Consider the following 21,051-nt stretch of genomic DNA (forward strand, 5'->3'; position numbering starts at 1 on the left):
GGGACGATGTCCATAGCACGACTCTAGAGTCGGGAGGAAGGTTATGTTGGTGACCATTCACCTTGCACCTGTCCTAATCAAACTTATGAAAGGATCACTTAACAGTTGAGCCCTGGTGACCCTATCGTCACATGGCTAGAAGGAGCGATGCTCATTATTGTGACTTTTGGCTATTGTCACCTATTTGCTTGGACTGATAGTCCTGAATGGTTATTATGATCGTTGTTGATATTATATCATGCTTTATTGTGTTTTCTTGCTGGGCTTTGGCTCACGGGTGCTACGTGGTGCAGGTAAAGGCAAGAGGAAGCTGGACCATCCCTGAGTTGGAGAGCTTAGGTGATGACGTGTACATATGCAGCTGCTCGTCTGCCACGGCCGAGGTTTAAAGTGGAACTAGGGTTGAACCCTGTTTTGCCGCTTAGTACGGCCTGTTGTAAATATTTTCTGTAATAAACTCTGAGATTATATTTTCGGGATCCCAATGTATATGCTAAACGTTCCAGTGAAACGTTACATCTTAACCAAAGTTTTTAATCCCTAAACCGCTAATCATGCTTAGTTCACGATTTTGGCCAAATGACTCGATTAGCGAGTTTTGCACTGTTTACAAGGCACACCGTAACGGTCCCAGGAGTTGGGGCGTTACAGTGGGCCCTCCGTGCCTCGGTCAGTCATCACCCAGCCTTGTGTAGCGTGATAGGCAGCCTGCGTGGCCTCGCTGAAGCACCCTTGGCGTCGCGCCCCGGCACCGTAGCCTCGCCAAGTATGGCCTCGCATGGCCTTGCCAAGAAGGGCCTCACGTAGCCTCGCCAAGAAGGGCCTCGCATGGCCTCGCCAAGAAGGGCCTCACGTAGCCTCACCAAGAAGGGCCTCGCAAGGCCTCGCCCAAGCATGGTCTCACGTGGCATCATAAGAGGAGAGGGGTCTCATGAGCAGCTAGGGAGCCGAGTCACGAAGGAGGTCACAAGGAGGGCGTCTCACCACGCATCCTTAGACGTCTGCCAAGGCCACATGTCTATTGCCCAGACTCGTGAGTGATCTCGGGAGGCTTCAGGCATCTCGTGCCAAGGACCCAAGATCTCCACCTCGCACCAAGGGTCCCATTCATTACACCTTGAGACCCCTATGCTTAGGGGCTACAGTACGAGTCGAATGGGACATGCTTGTACGACCTAGTACTGAGTACGGGTACCAGTACCAGTGAGACTGCTGGCGTAAGAGTCATGGTCCGTACGTCTACGGCCATAGGTCAGAGCCGACACCACTACCTCCTGCGCCACTACGCCTGCCACCACTCGTCAGACATGGGTACAGACAAGTAGTGGAGGCATTCTTCTGACACCTGCTCTTGTGCTGGATGTACGACCACACCCTCTGAAGCCACTCCCTGACATAGTACTTATGTACCCATTGGTCTCCTGGACCACTATGTACCTAAGGCCATTAGAGCCTACTATAAAATGGACTCTAAGACCACCTGAAAGGGGGTTGGAAGATTAATTGTATGCTAAGGCTTTTGAGTAATATACAATTTCGACTCCATTGCAGTTTACATATTTACTCTCTCAAGTTTTCTCCACCTTCTTCTGAGATACCTTTGGCAGTATAGTCTTAGTTTTCTAACCTTATATCGTTGACGAGGTTTCACCGTCAACATATGTATCTATTCTCAAAAGTAAATATAGAAATAAATAAAGTAAATCATACTACGCATCTTCAAAATGTATTTCATTAATTTGTTAATGGTACTAGTTGTGTGCAATACTAATTATGTACTACCGGAAAATAAAATAGAGTATGGTTATATATTGGGCATCCAGGTCTTATATATTCACGATCATGTACCAAATTGTACCAATAAACGGTATTTCATGTTAGGTGATGTTAAGCATTATTGGTGCCCCATTAGAGCATCTCCATTGATACTAGCTAAATCTTCTCTTCTTAGCTAAAATAGCTAAAAGGTAATTTATTTTGTATTTTTTATCACTCATTACTACAAAAAAGATTTTTTATGGCTCACAAAAAAGTTTTTAGGACTTGCGGGGCACAAACTCTCTATTTAAGAGTCTTAAAAAGTGAGGTTTTTTTAGGACTCAGAGAATGTGTTTTACGGCTCGCATTACGTGTTCTGAAAAGTTTTATTTTTAATTTTTAAAAAATTAATTGGTGGATTTTGAAGCCTAAAGCACAGTGGTGGTCGCCGGCCGAGACCCATGGCGAACGAAGCTCAGCCGACGGCGCCGCCACCTCCATTCAAAGGTGGTGGTTCAGAAAACTAACTACTGGGTTTTTAAGCCCATGCCAAGGGAAATGTCGTGGTGGTGGTGGTTTAGTTTGAAATAGCTCAGGATAGCTCGGATCTACGCTTGAAGTTTCAGAAATCACCATGGATTTCGACAAACATCGACTTCCAACTCCAGTGACCATTGAGTCTGATTCTTTAGTGGGTTATGAAGCCCAAGAAACAAGGAGCTTGGTGGTGGTGGAGGTAGTGGTTCAGCTCGTGGTGGCTTAAGGTGGCCGGAAAGTGCTCAGAAAGTTTTGGAGAAACCCAAAATCGCAGAACTTCGAGTGCCCTGTTGTGGGCCTTAGACCACGAATGAGATGCTATTCTTCGGGGGTTGGGGGTTTTGAGGGGAAAACGAGTTGATTGGGCTGGTGCGTGACAGTGGCCGACGACGAGAGGGCGGTCGTTCAGCCTTGGTAGAGACGACGCAAGAAGAGAGAGAGAGAGAGAGATGAGCTGAGCGATTTTTTTGTTTGTTTTTTTTAAATTTAGTTATTAATAAAACTTTAATTAATTTATTTATTTGTTTATTATTTTTTTAGGACTCATTTTAAGATCCCTAAATATTCTTTTAGGACACTCAATGTGTGCCCTTAAAAGTCTCCACTTACTCAAATTTGCTCATAGTCTTTTAGGACACACATCAGTTTTTAGGGCTGGCATCGCATGTCCTAAAAAAATTCATTAAGGACTCTCAATGAGTGTCCTAAAAAGACCAGGAGCTATTTTTAGGACTTGCATCTAGGTGAGTGCCCTAAAAAACTTTCCTAAAAGCCTGTTTTTGTAGTAGTGACTCCAAGGGGCTAGCTATATTTTAGTCATTTTGACTTTTATTTTTTTGGCTCTTCAAATACAGAGAGCTTCCATGGCTAGCTAAACTATATTTTATTGTTGTTTTAGTATTATTTTAATAAAAAGTATATTTATTGAAACAAAATGTGTTCCATAAAAAAAATATATATTCAAGTGACTCTTAAAATATTTTTTTTACTAAATTTAACTAAAATATAAAATGCATGATCGAAGTTGCTCTTACCAATACTTAATAATATAGTTAATATTGATACTACAATAAGGAAAACTATAGTATTAATTTCAAACAAAAGAAAGATCAATTAAGGATCAAAATCCTGTGGGTACCATCGAGGCCCGGCTGGGCACAGGTGGGACAAATCTGTGCCTAGAACCCTCACATAATGAGACCCATTTTTTTTAAATATAATTTGTTTTACATGTATCAAAGCCACAAAAATTTGAAAAACATAATTTTTAAAAAAATAACAAAATTTGTTTAGGGCCCCTACCACTCAGGCGCGGCCCTGGTACGACCAATAAACATATATTTGTGGTTGAATCTTACAGGGGTACTCAGGTTCCAAATCAATCTAATTACCTCGAACCAATCCAAATCAATCCAATTACAATTGGATTGGACTGGATTTGAAAAGTTTAATGTTAATTCACTACAAGAAAAAATGCTTTTAATAACACCAAAAATGTGTTATCAAAACATTCCATAACACTTTTTGATGTGTTAAGACCGACTATGTTATCGTAGGTCAAGGTACTTTACATAACACTTTATCATTGTTATACAGATGTATTATTATACTATTAACGATAACACACTTTCTGTGTTATTTTAATAAATAGATAAGTGTTTAATTATATTATTTATAGTCGATTATATAACACATTTCAATACTTATAAATTTGTGTTATACTACACTTTAGTATAACACATTATTTGTGTTATATAATGAAGTTTGCATAACAAAATTCTTTACTTAAAAAAGTGTTATTGTAATAGATATTATAACACTAATTTATTCTATTATATTTTAATTTTTTTTATATAATTAAAATTAGCTTTCTAATATATACTAGCATCATCAAACGAACTTGATTTTCAAATAACAAATAGTAAAAACATTCAACATTATATTAACAATCCACAAATTAGTTTTAAACATTCAACACTGTTATCAACAACAAAATGTTCTTAAAGTATTCAAGTAGACTTAAATATTAAACATATAAGCCTTGAATGATGATTTTGGTAAGTCCAACACAGGGTAGTAAAGGAATGTGATGTGAGGATTATAGCAAGGACAAAACAAGATACTGAGAAGTAAAAGAATGCAGTGTAGACAACCAAGTGAGGAACCCCATCTTTCAATGTATGTCATTGATCATTTGTTGCCAAGTTGAATGCTGGTGAGAATAGAGAAAAGCAAACATCAGCAAAGAAACATATGGACAGTCTAATGAGAGTGCTTTTCCCAAACACCTGTAGCAAGAGTTATAATTATTAAATGTGATAGAGAATCTGAGATGTTTGGATTTGAATGTCAGGCGATGAACGTCCAAATATTGTTGTGTAGTATTTTTGCAACACAAGATTATCACTTTTCATCTAAATGTGAGAATTTTAATTGATTTTCCATACTAAAAATTATTGTCTTTTACAGTGCCATCTATAATGGTACAGCTTGTTTTCAGCTCATTCTCATTATCCTTAAGTGCACCATCAAACAAAACAATTAAGTAAAAATTACATCACTCAACAAGCTCGATGATTTTATTTTTAAAAATGAATAAAACAAGATAATTATTTGATAACCTTAACATTTAATGAATGAAACATACCCCTCTTTAGATGAAAAACCTTCAAGCTTTTCTTTATTATCAGCTGCATTCGATGAGTGGACAGTAGAAGCAAGGCAAACTGGAACCAAGAAGCAGCCAACGTCAGGGAAAAGGATCTCGGCTCTATTAATTCTATTGTCTAAAAAGTAATTCGAGGTTGTTCCTGTCACCATTAAATATCGCAACAGAAGAAAAAAATTCAGTATCTATAAGAGCAACACAAACAAACATCAACATTTAGAAATGGTCAGAGAGTGAGAGAGAATGAAAGAAAGGACCTATAACAACTGTTATGCTTTCAGTGATCACTTCTATGACTGATAAGCCAACAAAAGCCCAAGCATACTGAGTTGAGAGATTTCCAAGGCTAAGTACCACCCCTCCTGCCATTGCAAACATCACAGAAGGCCAATTATCCTACACCAATCACCCTAACATGAATCGAAACCAAATACATACAATACAATACAACTCCATTATGGAAAACAGATGAAATTTTCATTATGCTATGTTCCTTATCACTGGTCTCTCCAAATAGCATCACATTCATCAAAGAGATTAGAGAATGAATGAACTAAACTTTATCTAAATATATGCAAGTGTTGAATATTTGTGATTCAACACTTGTAATGAGCTAAAAAATACAATCAATACTGAATTAATCATGAGAAGGAGTAGCCAAAAGAATTATATAAAAAGAGAAGAGGAAAAACAAAAAAGAATGGATGGAGATCTTCTTGCAATGGTAATGGATGGAGAGTTTCTAGCAGGTATTGCTGCAGAACCCAATGACTCTATAAAGAAAAATCAGTGTGTATAAAAAGATTACCATATTTGATATAAGAAATAGAGTAAATTATAAACACCCATAAGGTCCTTGGACTAGGCCAAGTGAGCCCAACCTCCATTGTTAAACAACCAAGCTCCATGAAAATAAAAAATAAAAAACCCATGTCCTAAGATCTAAACAATCCCCAAAAATTTTTATGCAACTTAGAGACCTTCCAATGAGATTATTACCACAAATGTATCATCACGTTCTAAGAAGCAACTCTGAATAGTTTTTAAGATGAAAATGCAAAGACATAATCAAACTTTAAAAAGCAAGTCTTTACCAACATTAACTGGTTACAAGGGGTTCTTCATTTGAGTCACTAGTACCCCAAACAATGCCAAAGTGCATAATCAAAAAAATTTAACGATGTTTATGTACACACATATATGTACCTTTGAAGAGATCTTGCGATCAAAAGTTTCTGAACACTGACAACAGTTGTAGCATTGAAGCTGATAGCTAGTTATCATAAAAAAAAAAAAAAAAAAACGCAGTGAGTAGCGCTAAAATAGTACTTTAAAATAGTTATAAGAATATTTTTTTAAAACAAATCCTCTGTTTTTTGGATTTATAAAGCACCTCTCAAGTTTACCTAAGAAGCACTGCAAAAACTCAATGGCCCACATGTAACTGTTGGTATCACAAGAAAGAAGCCAAATTGATTACAAGTCAAGCTCACCAAGGTGTGAACTTCAATTTCAATCATTATGCCTAGGATCAGTGATGAGAGAAATAAAAGCCAATCCTGAAGCATAGCTCCACTGCACTAGAGCGCTTCATCTACCGCCCAATAAACCCTCAGTTTATGGCTCATCCACGTTAGTGTATAACCCACCAACATTATGATATAAATTTAAATGGTATGAAGCTCATAAATTTTGGAGAACTCATATGTAGAAAGAGAACAATAAGTCATAAAGTATTGAAAAAGAAAAACAAAAAAAAAACCATGGATTGAGCAGAAACAGAAAAATAGGTTAAGCTAAAACTTCTAGCACATTAAAACGAGCAAAACTAAGCAAAGTTGAAGAATATGCACCTGCTGATTAGAAGTAGCATACCTTTAGGGGCTGCTCTGCCTTTTGGTTACCCTTTCTCCAGAGGTTTCTCTAAAAATGCACGAGGACACTACATTAGCATAATAATTTTGTATATAAATTATTATGCTCCTTCCTAAAAAAATTATTGAGAGAATTTTCAAAATTAATCTTATTATACCTTTTAACTGCATATATTGAACAATAAACAATGGCAAAACCAGTAACTACCAGAAAATAAATTATTATTATTATTATTAAGCTCCTCTACTTCTTCATCTTCTTCTTCTGATTCTCTATTTTCATTTAAGCTCAAATTCTCAATAAATTCATCATTTTCCATCTTCTCCTAAACAAAACCAAATATTACAACACTATAGTTTAGTATTAGAAAGAATTAAAAATAAAAACTTTCCTGAGAACCAAATAGAATTACCCCATATTGTATTTTGTTGAGGCAAAACTAGAAAATTTGAAAACTAACTAGATCATGCAATGGAAAAGCAAGAGATACCCAAGTTTTAAGAAAATGGTACCTGGAATCCAAAAAGTCTCTAGATAATTCTTCTATGAACAAATCAACTCTATGTCTATTGCTCACAACTGCCTCCCCTTTCACAACACCAAGAATAAATGGATACATTGTTTTGAAAGGTCCAACTCTAGATTATCCAATAGCACTTTATTATGCATTGTTGTTGCTGCTGCATTGCCTTTTCCAGCATGGATGTTCCCTTGAAAATTTTAAACTGCACCTCTCTCATATACTTTGACAGCTGAAAAAATTTACAACTAAACCACATTACTCATTTTTTATTTGTAAGACCTAAAAACCAAACAAAATCTTTTAATGGTGTCATGAAATATATATACACTTACTCGATCATCACTCATCTTTGTGAATCCAAACTTGTTTGTTCAGATTGACTCTGCTTCCTCAGCAACAGGAAGCACAATGTTTTCCACATTCAGGGAAACCAACAACTTCTCTATACATGAAAATAATACTTGGAAATAGCCCTATTATAACAAACCAAAATATACCAACTTAGTAGTTATTCTTCTTCTGCTTCTTAACATTAACGAAAAGAAAACTAAAATACTAAGAAGAAGAAAAAAAATTAAAGTTTCATTTGTTCCTACTTTCCCTTGGTGTTCTCTAGTTGTCGCCACTATGGGAAGCTCGGCTACCTCATGACCAAATATCCTAAGAAGACCAGCTGATACAACAATAGACCTGTGTGGATGGATGCATTTGCAGAAGAAAGGTATTATACTCGTATCAATAACCAATTAAAGAAATAACATTAACATAACATATTGCCCAATATAATATTAGAAAAGGCGTAGTACCTCACAGTTAAAACTACACAGTACATTCCTCCAAACTCTTGACCATAAATGTTTTTTCTGCAAATTTCCAAAGCAAAAGACATCATAAATTATGATTCTTTGCTTGCCAATCTATTATCACATAAATCACAAACTAATAGGCTAACAGGAATCAAATCAAGACCAGATCTTGCTACAATAGGATCAAAACACTCATGTGCATTACAAATCAGAAAATTAGATGTTATTTGTGAGAGCCTATGGAAATTACAAAAACTCATGACACACAACATATTTTTCTCCCCCAAAAATTAATCCCCACTGTATAAATGGGTAATGTCGTAAATATGTAAAAAGGATAAGTTAAAAAAAAAATACACATCTAATCAACACTTAAATTGATAACTCCAACAAACATTCAGGAAAAAAAGAAGAAGAAAGCAGAAATTGCTGCCAAATTCAATTAAAAAACATTATCTTATTTTTTAATAAACTATTTTCAATCAATATATGTATATATATATATATATATTTAAATATATATGTGTGTGTGTGTGTAAGCTTGAAATATAATTATATATGTGGTGGAGAGCTCTCAAGAGCCATCCACCATAAAGATAACATGAACAGAATTCTTAAATGTTGTTAAAAAAATTGTACTATTGAAGAACCCACTGTGTCACATGAAATATAAATTAGTTTCACAGTCATTAGGAGAAAAGTATCCCGTACATATTTAAAAGAAAAAAAAAACATCACTTAAATGATAAAAATAAATATGACAAGGAAAAGGGTGATTACTATTTTCATCACCGAAACATGATTCTTAAGCTATTTCTTAATAGTTCTCCTACTTGTTTTAGACAAACTTATCACATAGTTTCGCATCCATCAAAAAGCAACCACCAAATAATTTTTTCTTAAAAAAAAAGGATCATTCAAGAAAAAAAGTAACAGATTCAAGTCATATAAAGGATAAAGTACATTAATAAAATCCAGAGTTTGCAACTAGAAACAACTAATGTCAAATGCAAAGTAAAATCTTTGAATAGACTCCCAATCTTCAAAACTTAGTATTATCGCTACCCTTTAAATAAGCATGGAAATGAGTAGAATTTGTGGTACAATAATAACTTACCCGGAAAATAGCAGCAGACCTTGACAGAAATGGCAGATGTTCTGGATATCGACTTTTCCCACTTAGAATTCGCCATTGAATATCATCCTCTGCTCCATCAATAAACAATCCTTTATCTGCATGCTTTTTAAGTATGATATGTGATAATGAAGCTGGAACAATCTTGGGTCCAAGTGATACCGAATTTTGTAGAGCTATATGAATCCTACTGCAGTCATCACAGCAAAACCACTTGTCTTTGGAGTACCTACAGTAAGATACACAAAACATAGTAAGAAGATACCCAAATTTAATATATAGATCCATATAAACAAAATAAGTAGCACAAAATCTAATCTAACATCTCTAACTTACTTTTAAATCGCACAGTCCACTTATACGCAAGCAGCCAACATGAAAATCCTTCTCACACTGAAACATAAAAGAACATTACTATCTTGCAAAGAAAAATACACAAGACAATGTAAGCATATATAATAAAGAAGACAACACAAAATCCATACTTGGTCACACAGCATGACCGTTTGCTCATCAAGTTTAGTTGAACTGAAATCGTGGGCCCTAACAAGTCAAAAGAAATCATTAATAACTTAGCAAGAACAATCAATAAAAAATTTCACGCAGTCACACAACATAGCAGAAAGTGGGGAAAAAACGGCATTCACAATATATAGGCAAATTCAGATCCTCTATGCTATAAATATCTCAGCCAAGCATTATTTTGAGCATTATACCAAAAGCTTCAAAATGTAACATCCAATCATTTGTTTTTCAGAATATAGACAACTTGTCCTTTTTTCACCTAAAATCATTATAAAATTCAAGGTCAAAAAAAAAAAAAAAAATAGAGCAACTGACCTGCACACAACGCAACCACCAATTTCAATTTCAGGTGCCTTAACGACTTGTGTCAACCTGATTACAATTGGTCTTGAAATGCTGGACGGTTCTCCAGCAGCTGTCTTCCTACCAAAATCACACTTATATCTACAATTTGGACAATACCAATTGGTCTTGAAATGCTGGGCGGTTGGCCAGAAGAGAGAGTTGGGAAGAGAAGGCAACAACAAAGAACGGGAGAGAAAGAATAGGTAGGAAGATTTGGAAAGAGATGCATGAGAGGAGGGTCATATAGAGAACATGGAGCGGTGCAGATGGTGATAGATGGAGAGATGGAGGAAAGAGGTGCTAGGACAAAGAGTGTTTAGAGAAAGAAAAGAGAAGTGTCACTTCCTGCTGCATCTGTTGGATCAGGATGATTAAACCTGCAGTTTCCTCCATACTTACAAGAGCCAGTTCACATGTAATATGGACATTCTTTCTCACCCTGCGATATAAACCACATAAGATGACCACAAGCAACTATGACAACTTTTATATGTTGAAAGGTTAAAACATAGACAGAACAATGATGTTATACCACTCAGATTGGAAGACCAACAAAGTTAAACTCTAGAACTGGTGCTAATGGTGTTGCAGAAGTCTTTCCTCTAGTGTGGTTATATTTACACACTTTTCCAAATTTACATCCCCCTGACCTCAAATAATACTGCAAGAAGCTCAAGATTTTATAGCACCATAAATCTATTATCAGTCCAAAAGACACATTGCAGTCAAATATGTGGTATTAAAAGAGAGTAAAAAAATCTCTTGAAATCTTATAATATATAACTTTTAACATTCAAATAATCAGAATGAATCAAATGAAAAAATTCACAAAACAAGAGAAAAAGATCAAATTATAATATCTAGAATTGTTGTAATTATAAAAACCTTACATTCTGACTGCCTTTCTCCATGCCAAGAGCAAACAATACAGCAAAACGAGTGTCTCTAATGTTATCCATAACCAGCAAAATTCCCCCAACAAAACCCACCAACCATAACACAACCGAACAAAGAAGTACATCATATATATAGATACAAATATCGGAAAAGGTAAAAGAAAAAAAAACACTAAATAGATAAAGACCCACAAAGATAAAGACAACGCATACACAAACAGCTTCATTTTGTGGTGAAGTATTGATATAAAATTATATGGGTAAGAATTAAAGAATTAGAAGAAGAAAAGAACATACTTGATAGCTTCTTTTTCTAACTGGGTGATTATACTTGCAATTTGATCCAAACTTACACGTTCCAGTCTTGAGGTAAAATGAGCAATCTTCAGCTTCAGGTCTCACTGGATACTGATACTTTCGAATACCACCACCATACCCGTTCTTCTTATCCATCTCACCGCTACCATTATTTACTTCACTGCCATTTTCAGTCTCATTTTCACTCTTATTCTCTCCCACTCCACCATCTTCGTCATCGTTCTCTTCTACTTCTCTCTTCCTATCCTCATCTTCATCCTCATCCTCATCCTCATTTTCATTCTCGTTCTCACTCCCATTCCCATACCCATACCCATACCCATCCTAATTTACATTCTCATTTCCATCATCACTTCCATTCCAGCTCCCCATTTCTTCTCCACTCAAATCCCTGTCAACAACCTTTTTCTCATCCTTCTCTTCTTCTATTTCTTCTTTCTTCTCCTCCAACTCTGATTTCAGAACCGGCTCTTCCTTGTTCTCCTTCAATTCCAAACTCGCAAGCTCTTGATGAATAAAAGCTCCGCTTACCTCCTCTTACTTCTCCTTCTTGACCGCCCCATGAGCTTAAGCTAATCGAACCAAACAAAATGAGAATAATAATAAATAAATAAAGGTGATTGTACGCCCTGATTTTCCCACGGGCTAATTAGCGAGCTGAGCTGTGGCCTAATCATGATTATCTCGTGGACATCCCCAAAACCGGAGCTTCCGTCATAAGGTCGTACCTCCTTAGCTCGAGGTAACCCAAGGGTTCGCCAAGATTGCCTAAGAACTAAGTCTGGCTCTGGAGGCCAAAGGTCGAGTTAAGTATCCAGCTCGTGGTACGAGCTGGATATGGAGGCTATGACCCTTTGTAAAGTCAACACACGCAAGGTAAACGTGCATATATCAGACATCACATGTCTGATATGCCCCTGACTTCTCAGACACGCAGCAGGAACGGGCGTATTTAGACACCCACGACTGGGTTGGGCCGTGCGGCCCATTACCTCCTTACCTATTGATTTGACCACACTTATGTGTCAGGTTTAGGGATTAATCATGATTGTCACAGAGTTGATACGATAGGTAAGAAGGTCACGGGATGACCTTCTTACCAACTCCCAGGTGCCTTCTCCTATAAATATGGAGACCCTGGGAGTTGATAAGGGTTGGATTCTCTCTTGTAAGAAATACCCTGTAATCAAATATCCAGTATATAGCAATAATACTGACTAGTGGAGTAGAAGGATTTTAACCTTTGAACCACTTAAAAAACGTGTCTTGAGTCACCCTTTCATTTCTAAGATCATATATCTGTTTCGGTTCAACATTAGCACTAATCCCTTTCTCTACTTTTCTTAATTATCTGTTGGCGAAGAACCGCGTCAACAGTTTGGTGCTTTCATTGAGAGCAAGTTTGGTTAGTACTGTCGCAAACATCCAACTATGGTGACTACTCGATCCAGGCACGGTAACGAGACAGAGCAACATGATGGGCAGGAGGCTCATCATACTGTCACCCTTGGTGAACAAGTTCCTGAAGCCCAGCAGCGGCCAGGAAAGCAGCCGATGGGCCAAGATGACACTGGATGTTCGGCCCCCCGGCCACCTAATCCAAGCCCGTGTTACTACACGGCGGTGGAGATGGAGAACGCTCAACTGAGGAGCCAGCTAGCAATAGCTAACCAGTAGATCAAGGATGTGCTGGCCCGACTACCCCCTCTCACAACCGACGCTACCGTCGGAGAGAGGCAAGGCGAGGCTCCTAAGTCTCGCCGGGGTAACCGGTCTAGGCATAGCCGCTTGGATAGACTTTCGACAGCCAACTCCACTCCTTCGTCACACCCTCGAGAGGCAAACTTCGAAGAAATGCCTGAAGCCAGGCAACAACAATACAGTCGTTCGGACAGAACGTCAACTCCTAGCTCCCAGCCATCCTCGAGAGTGCCAAGGGGAGCTCGAGGAAATTCCCGAAGGAGATCCGGGGAGGGCTCGCAGCATCAACCCGTCCCTAACAACCGTCCTGCGCCTCGTCCAGATCGTCAGGCGCGGGACCAGCAGGTCGGGAAGGCCGAAAGGCCCCCACCAAACTTGATCCATCCCGACAGAACTAGGATCGCCTCTCCAGTCAAACATCCTCCGTCTCCAATCAGATATCCATCTCCTCATCGGCCCGTCCGAGATATCCCAGCCTATGGGAGTAGTAGGAGAAACCCGCCATCAGCTAGACCTTCCCGGCGTAGCAAGGCACCGAGGGAAAGCCCAGATCCTCACCACCAAAGGCGGACTCCAAGCCTATCTAGCAGGAGCCACTAGACCGGCAGTCGCCAGAGTGATCTCTCTGGGGAGACCTGCATCAATGTTTGAGTTCGGCACAAAGTCATCAAACCACCCAGTGAGGCGACCTGCGAGATCGCCTTAACTCTCATAGGAGGGAACCAGCAGGAGGAGATGGCCATGCTCGCTCAGGGGGGGCCCTGTCCAAAGTACGTAACGGAGGGAATGTCCCAAATAACCTATCTCAAGATAGGAGGGGCAATAACCCACCAAATTTGTACCATGGGTCTAGAGTTGTTGAACAACCCTAGAATAACCAAGGACATCAGGACCAAACCCTCGAGCGCCTGACTCAGATGGAGGAGCTGATGAGAAAGCTCCTGTCAGAAAAAGAAAAAGATGAATATGATTCAGGGGAGGAGATGGAACTCTTCGCCCCCAGCATAGCAGCAACGGCGTACCCATCTGGTTTCCGTATGCCGCACCTGTCAAAGTTCAATGGGGACGGAGACCCATCGGACCATCTAGGGATGTTCAACACCCTAATGATGGCCCACAACATTGGCCCCGAGCTGAGATGTTTAATCTTCCCTTCCACACTGACTGGACCTGCCAGGCAGTGGTTCAAGCAAAGTAAAAGACAGTCAATCAGCTCCTGGAAGACTTTCTCGGCAGATTTCAAAAGGGCATTCCGAGCCTCCCAGGCCGCCCATGTTCAAGCCGACTCTCTGGCTAACGTGAGACAACAGCCCGGTGAGACTCTAAAGGCCTACTTGAGCAGATTTGCGAACGTTGCTGCTTGAGCTAGAGATGCGGATGATAGCTCCAAGCTCATGGCCATGAGAACTGGAATCCTCGTTGGAGGAGATCTCTGGAAGGATATACAAAGGAAGGGAGTCAGCTCGGTTAACGAATTCCTTAACAGGGCCCAAGAATGGATTAACTTGGAGGAGGCCGAAGCCTCAGCTGCGGGAACCAGCCAGGTCCTCGAACAGCCCGTTGGAGTGGGGACGGAGGTTGTGGCAGCAACCCAAAATGTCACACAGAACAACCAGTCCAGTGGAGGCAAAAGAAAGGGAAATGGCGAAAACAGTCAGCATGGCCAAAAGAAGAATAAGTCCGTAGACAAAGTCATGCCCATCTTCGCGACTTATACAGAGCTCACCCAGTCTAGGGAGAATATCTTCCTAGCTAACTCTACTCGAGTCCCTTGGAAGAGGCCGGAGCCATTAAAGCACCACAAGGGGAAGAGAGACACCTCCAAGTTTTGCCGTTTTCATAACGATGTTGGCCACAATACCGAAGATTGTAGGCATTTAAAAGATGAGATCGAGACTCTCATCCGAGCCGGCCCCTTGGCTCAATACGCACGGAACAGGGTTCCAGCAAGTCGACCTGCTCCAGAAGTCCCGGCCAGTCAGCCCGGGCCTCGGGAAGATCAGGACCGTCCCTCCTCCCGTGGTTGGAGGAGAGATATCCACCATCTCTGGAGGTCTGCATATGGCTGGCATGAGCAGAGGCGCCGAGAAGAGATACGTGAACAAACTAAAGGCTCATAACGGAGTAGAGTTCGTCCCGGAGTAGCGTCACTCAAAGCAGCAGCGATTGGAGAGGCAACCGATCATTTTTACGGAGGAAGATGTGGGCCATGTCCAGTTCCCTCACAATGACCCTTTGGTTGTGGCAGTTCAGCTCGCCAATCGGAGGGTGAGGAGGGTGCTGATCGACAACGGGAGCTCGGTGAACCTCCTGTTCCGATCCACATTGGAGAAGATGGGTTTGACCGTCGTCGAGCTAAAGGCGACCTCCATGATGTTGTACGGTTTCTCGGGAGAGGGATCAGCAGCAATAGGGACGATCGAGCTGGTGATCATCCTAGGAGAAGGATCTCGGACAGTCTCCAAGCTCCTCGAGTTCGTAGTCATCGACTGCTCCGCTGCATACAACGCGATCTTGGGACGACCTACGCTCATGGCATTTGAGGCCATCACTTCCATTCGCCACTTCGCGATGAAATTACCTACTTCCACGGGAATATGCACTGTTCATGGTGATCAGCTCGCTGCCAGGGAATGCTACAACATTTATATGAAGGGAAAATCTAAACCTGGGCAGCTGGCAATGGCCATTCAAGATGGTGAAGAGGAATCTCAGGAACCCTTAGCTGATCCTGAGATTGAAAAACCTCAAAGCGCCGAAGGGGAAAATGTCGTCTTAAGTGAGGATATTGAACCCCGAATAGGCGAGGACAGATACGAGCTCCAGGCGATTGAGGAGCTCGAGGAAGTGAACATTGATCCGCAGAATCCATCACGGATGGTCAAGCTCGGGAAAAACCCCTGTAGCAAGAGGAAGGCAGAGCTGACTAAGTTTCTGCGGGATAACCTGGACGTGTTTGCATGGTCCCATGAGGACATGGTGGGAATCAGCCCGAGTGTCATCATGCATACACTTCATCTGGATAAAAGCATTCCCGCCAAGTCCCAGAAGCAAAGACGCCTAGGAACAGCTCGGGCTGAAGCCTTGGAGGAAGAGGTGGCCCGGCTCAAGAAATGCGGCTTTATCCATGAAGCCAAGTTTCCAATTTGGGTCGCCAACCCCGTGCTGCTCCCAAAGCCCAACGGAAAATGGCGGACCTGCATAGACTTCTCCGACCTGAATAAAGCCTACCCCAAGGATTGTTTTCCACTACCATGGATTGACCAGCTGGTAGATGCCATGGCGGGGCACGAGCTCATGTCCTTTATGGACGCGTATTCAGGCTACAATCAGATCGCCATGAATCCGGCGGACCAAGAACACACCAGCTTCATGACCCCGACTAACGTTTATTGTTACAAAGTCATGCCGTTCGGTCTGAAGAACGCCGGAGCTACCTACCAAAGGTTAGTAAACAGAATATTCGTAAGCCAGATCGAGAAAAACATGGAAGTTTACGTTGATCACATGCTAGTCAAGTCAAAGACTGCCGATAACCATGTTTTCGACCTGGAAGAATGTTTTAAGATACTACGGGAGTATGGCATGAGGCTTAATCCGCAGAAGTGCACTTTCGGAGTCGCGTCTGGGAAGTTCCTGGGCTTCATAGTCAATACCCGAGGAATCGAAGGAAACCCCGACAAGATTAGATCACTGCTCGAGCTTCCCTCGCCCAGGTCGCGAAAAGATGTCCAAGGCCTGACAGGAAGAGTGGCAGCCCTTAATCGGTTTATTTCCAAGTGCACCGATAAGTGTTTTCCATTCTACAACCTGCTCCGAGGAAACAAGAAGTTCGAATGGATAGAGGAGTGCGAAAGCGCATTCCTCGACCTGAAGGCACATCTGGCCGAGCTGCCCATACTATCCAAACCCAAAGCAGGAGAGCCTCTTTTTCTCTACCTAGCTGTCACTGGGGATGCAACTAGTGCCGTGTTGGTACGAGAAGAAGACTGAGTTCAGAAACCAGTCTACTACATCAGCAAGAGACTTCTCGGGGCTGAATCCCGGTACCCGTTGATGGAGAAATTGGCATTCTGCCTCATCACGCCCTCGCGAAAGCTCAGGTTGTACTTCCAGTCCCACTCGATACACGTCATGACCGATCAACCTTTAAGGCAGGTTTTGCAAAAACCTGAAGCATCGGGACATTTGTTAAAATGGGCGATCGAACTCAGTCAGTTCGAGATTTTGTACATTCCGCGAACTGCTATAAAAAGTCAGGCCCTGGCCGATTTTATGGCAGAATGCACGGGATCCCAGGAGGATCCCGCAGAAGACTCACCCCACGTCACCTCGCCCTCGGCATCGTGGAGGATCTTTGTAGATGGTTCCTCCAACGAGAACGGCTCCGGAGCTGGAATCATTTTGATATCCCCCGAGGGACATAGATTCCACTCGGCGCTGAGATTCAGATTCAAAGCCTCCAACAACAAGGCCAAATACGAAGCTTTGTTGGCCGAGCTGAGGATAGCCCAGGAGTTGAAGGCGAGCTCCGTCCAGTGCTTCAGTGACTCCCAGCTCGTGGTAAACCAGGTTCTGGGCGAATATCAAGCACGGGGACCCAAGATGGCGGCCTATCTGGCAAAGGTAAAAGCTGACTTATCCGTGTTTGAGCGAGGGTCGATCGAACAGATACCTCGGGAGCAGAACGCTAACGCAGACACTCTTGCCAAGCTCGCCACCTCTGGGGAAACGGAGACCTTGGGGCTAGTGCCAATATAGTTCTTGGAGAAACCAAGCATAGTGGATGTCAGGACGGAGGTCGAGATGATCGATGCCAGGCCAACCTAGATGACCCCCATCCTTGAGTATCTCATCGAGGGAAAGCTTCCTGAAGGGCGTAATGATGCGCAGCGAGTACTCTATCAAGCTCCCAGGTATACTATAGTAGATGGGGTGTTATACCGACGTGGGCACTCCCTACCTCTCCTTCGATGTGTTCTCCCAGGTGAAGCAAAGGCCATCCTGCAGGAGGTGCACGAGGGTTTTTGTGGTGACCACACTGGGGGGAAAAGCTTGGACTTAAAGGTCCTAAGGCAAGGGTATTACTGGCCAACTCTGTCCAAGGACTCGATTTCATACATGAAGAAGTGCGACAAGTGCCAGCAGTTCGCTGCAGTTGCCCGAGCTCCTCCAGTCGAGCTAAAGATGATCTCGTCCCCATGGTCGTTTGCCGTTTGGGGGATAGACTTGGTTGGTGCCCTCCCCACTGGAAAGGGCGGGGTCCGTCACGCCGTGGTAGCCATCGACTACTTTACGAAGTGGGCTGAGGCAGAACCTTTGGCAACGATAACGTCCAAAAAAGTGCTTGACTTCGTCGTTAAAAGCATTATCTGTCGATTCGGCCTGCCCAAGAAGATCTTCTCCGATAATGGTACTCAGTTCGACAGCGACCTGTTCACCGAGTTTTGTGAAAGGTACGAAATTGTGAAAAGTTTCTCCTCCGTGGCCTATCCTCAGGCGAATGGCCAGGTCGAAGCTGTCAACAAGACTCTAAAGGCGAGCCTCAAGAAGAGATTAGATGAAGCGAAGGGGGTCTGGCCGGAACAGCTCCCCCAGGTCCTATGGGTATATCAGACCTCACATTAGACTCCTACGGGTCATACTCCTTTTTCCCTAACCTTTGGGAGTGAGGCAGTCCTCCCCGTGGAAGTTAAGGTGCTTTCGCATAGGGTCCAATCTTATGACCAGGACCGCAACCACGAGCTACTGGGCAATTCCTTTGACCTAGTTGATGAAAGGCGAGAGGATTCGCAACTCCAGCTCGCCCATTATCAGCAGAAAATCACTCGCTATTTCAACTCCAAGGTCAAGAAGCGCGCCTTTAGCGTTGGCGACCTGGTCCTAAGGAGAGTTTTCTTGGCCAGTAAAGATCCCAAAGATGGAGTCTTGGGACCGAACTGGGAAGGACCATACCAGGTCATCGAAATCATTAAGGAGGGAACTTATAAGTTAGCTCGGCTTGATGGTGGGGCAGTCCCGCGGACTTGGAACGTCATCCATTTAAAGAAATATTATCAATGATTCACTTGTAAGGCCTAGGAGGGCCATTTTTTATGTATTAATGAGAATCAGCTTTCTGTACATGTTTGCAAGTGTAATCTAAAGTAACCACGAAAGACCCTTTCCCAGTTACTTGGGGGGCATATGGTACCTGGATATAACCAAGTCTCCTTAATGACTTAGAAGTTGATTCATATCGATTGACCGTTGTTTTTCTTAAAAAACGCGAGATATTGATAAGGATTAACGCTAACTAAGTCCTATCCTGGATATAACCGGGTCATAAAACTTAGAAGTTGATTTAAATCTATTGATCGTTGTTCTTCCTAAAGAGCTCGAGATATGGATAAAAGTTAACGCGAACTAAGTTTTTCAAGGAATTGTAAACAAAATGCGTTAGGGCAAGAAAGAGGATCAATTAAAAGCGTTGAATCAAATTGTCTCGAGGTGGAAGCACCTCATGCAAAGGTTACACAAAAAAATATTAAAAAATAGTGAAGGGCACAAGAGAAGAAACGCCCTAAGTTTCGCCAGGTGGCCCCTTGGAGGTTGCCGTCTCACCTTGCTCAGTCGCGCTAGAGCCTTCTTCGGCCTCGGAGGGCGCTTCTTTATCAAGGCGAGCTTGGAACTTCACCAGCAAGCACTCCCAGAGGGTCGCTGATAGGAAGGAGAAGTCAGCGTCCGGATTGTAGGCCCAGCAATGGTAGAACAGGTCTTCCAGGGACTTTTCCGAAGTTTTTTGCTCAGCCTCTAGGGCGGCCTGGGCGGCCTAAGCCTCAGCCTTCGCGGCATCTAGGTCTGTCCGCGAGGTGGCGAGGGAGGTCTCGAGCTCTTGGACCTTCGAGCAGGTTTTTTCCAACTCGACCTGCGAGGCCGCCAAGGCATCCTTAGCTGCCTGCAGGGTTGTCTAGTGCTCGCTCCTCATGTCCTCGAGCTGAGTTTTGGTCCTGGCGATGCTCCGGTGAAGGGCAACGGCGCTCAACGAAAGTGAAAAGACAATTGCCTTAGAAAAAAAAAAGAAGGAAAAAACAGGGCAAAGTGTAATAATAAAAACCACAAAAAGGTTAGTTAGCTTACCGTCATGGCCATGCCCAGAGAAGACTCCAGCACGCCCATCGGGCTGATTGTCTCGATGGCCCGGAGCTCCTTCTCGGTGAACTTATATATATGGTTGACAACGTAGTTCGCCGACTCATACACCGTTCCCCGGAAGGCCTCGGGGCCCCAGGTCCTTGGGATTGACTGGGATGCGTACCTCGGAGGGTACAATCGCCGAAGTCCCGAACTCCGTTCCTGCATCCCGGGCGGCGACCGGAGGGGGTGGAGGCATGTTGCTTCCCCTTGCAGCAGGAGGAACCGCTCCCACGACCTGGGCGGCTGTGGCTTGCTCCTTCTCCTTTGCAGGAGACTTGGCGGGGGTCCTGGCGGCGTGCTTGGACGTCCGGAGCCTCTTCATTCTTGGCCCGGCGGCCCCTGCTGGGGGGTTCCCCCCGAAGAACACACCTCGCAGGCTCTCTTCGGGCTGAGACATCTCTTCTGTCAAAACAAAAACATGGTTAGTACGAGAGTTAGCAATCATGCAAAAACAAAAACAAAGGGGTAAAGAGAGAAATTCGAGTATATGAATACTAAGGGAATCCTACCCCCCAAGCTAGAAAAAGAATCTAAGTTGATTACTTCCCAAGATGGCGCATGTTCTGGGTCCGAGGCTGACTCAGGGCTAGACTCCTCTACATATTGCCTAAGCCCCGGAGCTACGGCACCCCTCCGGAGTGATGGCCATGACCGAAGGTTGGTCCCATACTCCTCGAATAGGATCAACCTAAAAGCTAGGGTGTTATCTACTACTACGGTACCCCTAGGCCGGCTATCTTGGTAGTCCAGCACAAGCCGGTCGACACAATGGAGCAGGGTTGTGTTCA

The 21,051-nt window shown here is 42.5% G+C and overlaps 2 long non-coding RNA genes and 2 pseudogenes across 2 annotated transcripts; all 4 read right to left on the bottom strand.

The window, feature by feature from the left end:
• Nucleotides 1-4,314: 4,314 nt before the first annotated feature.
• On the bottom strand, nucleotides 4,315-5,850 carry LOC133792476 (ureide permease 1-like; annotated as a pseudogene).
• Nucleotides 5,851-5,927: 77 nt separating this feature from the next.
• Nucleotides 5,928-7,478, bottom strand: LOC133790053 (uncharacterized). The gene is made up of 3 exons (XR_009873866.1): nucleotides 7,351-7,478; nucleotides 6,817-6,886; nucleotides 5,928-6,236 (listed from the first exon to the last, which is right to left on the bottom strand). It is a non-coding gene; the product is annotated as an uncharacterized LOC133790053 (long non-coding RNA).
• Nucleotides 7,479-7,498: 20 nt separating this feature from the next.
• LOC133790054 (uncharacterized) lies at nucleotides 7,499-8,225 on the bottom strand. The gene is made up of 4 exons (XR_009873867.1): nucleotides 8,168-8,225; nucleotides 7,958-8,051; nucleotides 7,694-7,834; nucleotides 7,499-7,590 (listed from the first exon to the last, which is right to left on the bottom strand). It is a non-coding gene; the product is annotated as an uncharacterized LOC133790054 (long non-coding RNA).
• A 2,241-nt stretch (nucleotides 8,226-10,466) lies between these two features.
• LOC133792477 (zinc finger CCCH domain-containing protein 43-like) lies at nucleotides 10,467-20,459 on the bottom strand (annotated as a pseudogene).
• Between the last annotated feature and the right edge of the window lie 592 nt (nucleotides 20,460-21,051).

This window comes from Humulus lupulus, chromosome 7 (assembly GCF_963169125.1).
Source record: "Humulus lupulus chromosome 7, drHumLupu1.1, whole genome shotgun sequence".
Lineage (NCBI taxonomy): Eukaryota > Viridiplantae > Streptophyta > Magnoliopsida > Rosales > Cannabaceae > Humulus > Humulus lupulus.